Raw genomic sequence first — 2812 nt, 5'->3', positions numbered from 1 at the left:
GGATAAGAGTTTTACTTTTAATAGAAATTAGAGTCTATCTGTTCATTCGAATTACTTGGTGGACGTATTGGGGTAAAAGTCGATCATTATAAATTGGGTTACACACATACAAAATTATAGTCTCCATCGCTTAAGGTTTGTGTAATTAAGGGGAAAAAGTCAAGAGAGAGAAATCAATTTATTGAGTGTTCTTTTTCATCAAGTCTAATGGTCAATTCTAATATCGCATCATATATTTCTTAAACTTGTGAAAACCATATCATTCTAAAGATCTTAAAATCATTATTATGCAATATTAAGAATTTGATTTGCATAATATCTAGATCTAATAGATTTTTCTTTTTATAAAAAATGACATAAATTTTATCTAAAAGTTTCTTAAACGTGTGACTCAATAACTTTTTAAAAATTTGTGAGTTTTAAAATACTAATATTTTAGATTGCATCATCTTACAGCGTGTTTGGTTCACTGCAATAGGTATACCATTACGCCCCGATTACGCGCCTATTACATTACCCACCTATTCCGGCGTTTGGTTTGCTGTTTTCCCATTCCGCGCCGAATCGGTTACTCCCCCATTACATTGATTGCGCGTAATAGGCATTACGCCCCCTCAGCGCCGATTACCCATTCCGCGTCTTTCCCTTTTTTCTCTTCCGTTTTCTGCCCTCGTCCTCAACGTTCTAATTCTCCCACGCTTCCTTGCACAGGTAATTTCTTTTCCCTCATCCTCTCCCGACGTTTCTCAATTTTTTCCTTTCCAGATTTCTACTTCTTCTTCTGGTACGGTACGCTTCTTTTCTTCTCACATTTCTTTTCTTTTCTCCATTTTTTTTCTCTAGATTTCTACTTTTCTTCCAAATTTTTTCCCTATTTTTCTTTTCTTTTCTGTAGAATCGATTTTGATTTTGATTTTATTTATAAACTTTGCAGTAGCTCATATTATACATTGTCCTAAACATCTCTGCAAGACTTTACAAACCTTGAGGCAATGTTATTTATAAGTTGACATGTAAGCATCTTGGTTGGGTCATTTTCGAAACTAATTTACTTCTCTTTGTGACTCTTCACAATGAGAAATTAGCTCTTGTGTACTTCTTTCTGAGAAAGTTATATTGTACAAGCTGCCGTGATGTAGTGGCTATCCTGCATCTGTTTTGGAAATTGTGTTACTTGTACTTAGGTGCTTCTTGAAGTAACATTTGTTGTTTCTCATATGCTATCGCTTCCCAGATAAAATATGTTGAGAAGGTATTAGGGAGCTTTTCTCAAGGATTTCTCATGTGCTTTATTTATCTGTTCCTTTTGTTGAGGGAAAGACATGGAATTATGTGAATTCCCTTGCACCTTCAACCTGAAAATTTTCTCACAACACCTTTTTCCTCAGAAGGATAAGGATATTTGAGTTTACAAATTCTAGTTATATATGAAGCCTCCTTGATGGAATAAGTTTGTGGGATGTTTTATACCCATCGTGCAGAAGTTTTAGACAAAAACTCAACCCCTGTTGCAATATATAGAAGACTGTCCCTTTCTTCTTGAGGAGTTGTTCTTCCTTGTATCCCTGGAATAGAAAACTTAAAATGGTTTCTAATGCAGTTAAAATTTCTTGTTCTAATCAAGAGTTCATCACTTTAGGTTATCCTTCTGGCACATGTAACTAACTAATTTTCAAGATCATTCATCTTATATTTGATTTTAGTAGAATATTTCATATGCTTGATGCTTGGTCTAATTTCTCTTCATATTTGCAGGGTGAAGTTTTGAGACCCTTATCAGAAATTGATGATCTTTCCAGTACATTTTCAAAGGTAAGTCCACTACATGATTTACTATATTTTAGAAATAGTGGTATACTCAAAAGATCTTTTCCTGTCCTAAGGGTTAGCTTCTAATTTCATTTGTTAACTAATAATGTATTGTCTTCTTATATGTGGGGCTAAATCAGTTTAATCCTCTCAACTATGCTAGAATTGTATCTGTTGAGAGTTCAATCATGCAATAGTTGGTGCAGATGCCTCTAGAACCAAATTTACTGTTAGCTTTAGGCCTTATTTCCATGCTGACTGAATTTAAGGATGAAATCTCGGTATTTAACTGAAGCCCCACCTTACTTTTAAGCTTGTTCAGATTCTTAAGATTGACAAAAAAAATGTTTCACCAACTCCTTTCCAAACCCTACCAACAGTGTTGTAACGAGATTGATCCTCCAAACTTCTATTATAGCTGTCAAGTAAGAGCATTGGCATTAGCATTAAGCTGTTTTTATGATGAACCTTAACTTTGCTTTATAATTTGGGTTAATTTTCTTATAGTTCTTCAAAAAGATAATTTCCTTTTAATTTATATCTTCTTGTTTGCTAGTCTCTAGATAAAATCTTTTGTACTATTAAAAAGCCATAATAGGATAAAGTTCCTATTTTTTTCCTTGACATTTCTGGAAATCACAGTTCACCTCTGGCAAGTATGGAGATGCATGATTCTTGGTGGTTAATTCTGGTCTAGCATTGATGATTAAGAGTTTGCTTATGTTACCTTGTGATTTTGTTACAGTTGAACACAACCATCAATGGACCAAGATGGTCAGGGATTGGGGATCTAGAGAAGGTGAATTTGTTTATCTCATTACTTAATTTATGTTTTTGAGGTCCAATCATTTTTGGTTTTGTTTCTTATAGCTCTTTATATGTTATACTTGGTATCAATGCTGATAAAATAAGATATCAGGGGATGAAGTTGAATAAATATCAAGAAAATAGATCAAGATAACTATTTTCGGAGTGTTTTAGGTTGTTGATTTCATATCTAGAT

The 2812-nt window shown here is 33.6% G+C and overlaps 1 long non-coding RNA gene across 1 annotated transcript; it reads left to right on the top strand.

Annotated features, from left to right (window-relative positions):
- The first annotated feature begins 529 nt into the window (after positions 1 to 529).
- Positions 530 to 2594, top strand: LOC105778461 (uncharacterized). Its single transcript, XR_001128740.2, has 3 exons — positions 530 to 711; positions 1756 to 1812; positions 2555 to 2594. It is a non-coding gene; the product is annotated as an uncharacterized LOC105778461 (long non-coding RNA).
- The last annotated feature ends 218 nt before the right edge of the window (positions 2595 to 2812 follow it).

Source organism: Gossypium raimondii, chromosome 10 (genome assembly GCF_025698545.1).
Source record: "Gossypium raimondii isolate GPD5lz chromosome 10, ASM2569854v1, whole genome shotgun sequence".
Taxonomy (NCBI): domain Eukaryota; kingdom Viridiplantae; phylum Streptophyta; class Magnoliopsida; order Malvales; family Malvaceae; genus Gossypium; species Gossypium raimondii.
Note: the sequence above shows the minus strand (reverse complement) of the source record. Positions and strands in the feature narration are given on the sequence as shown.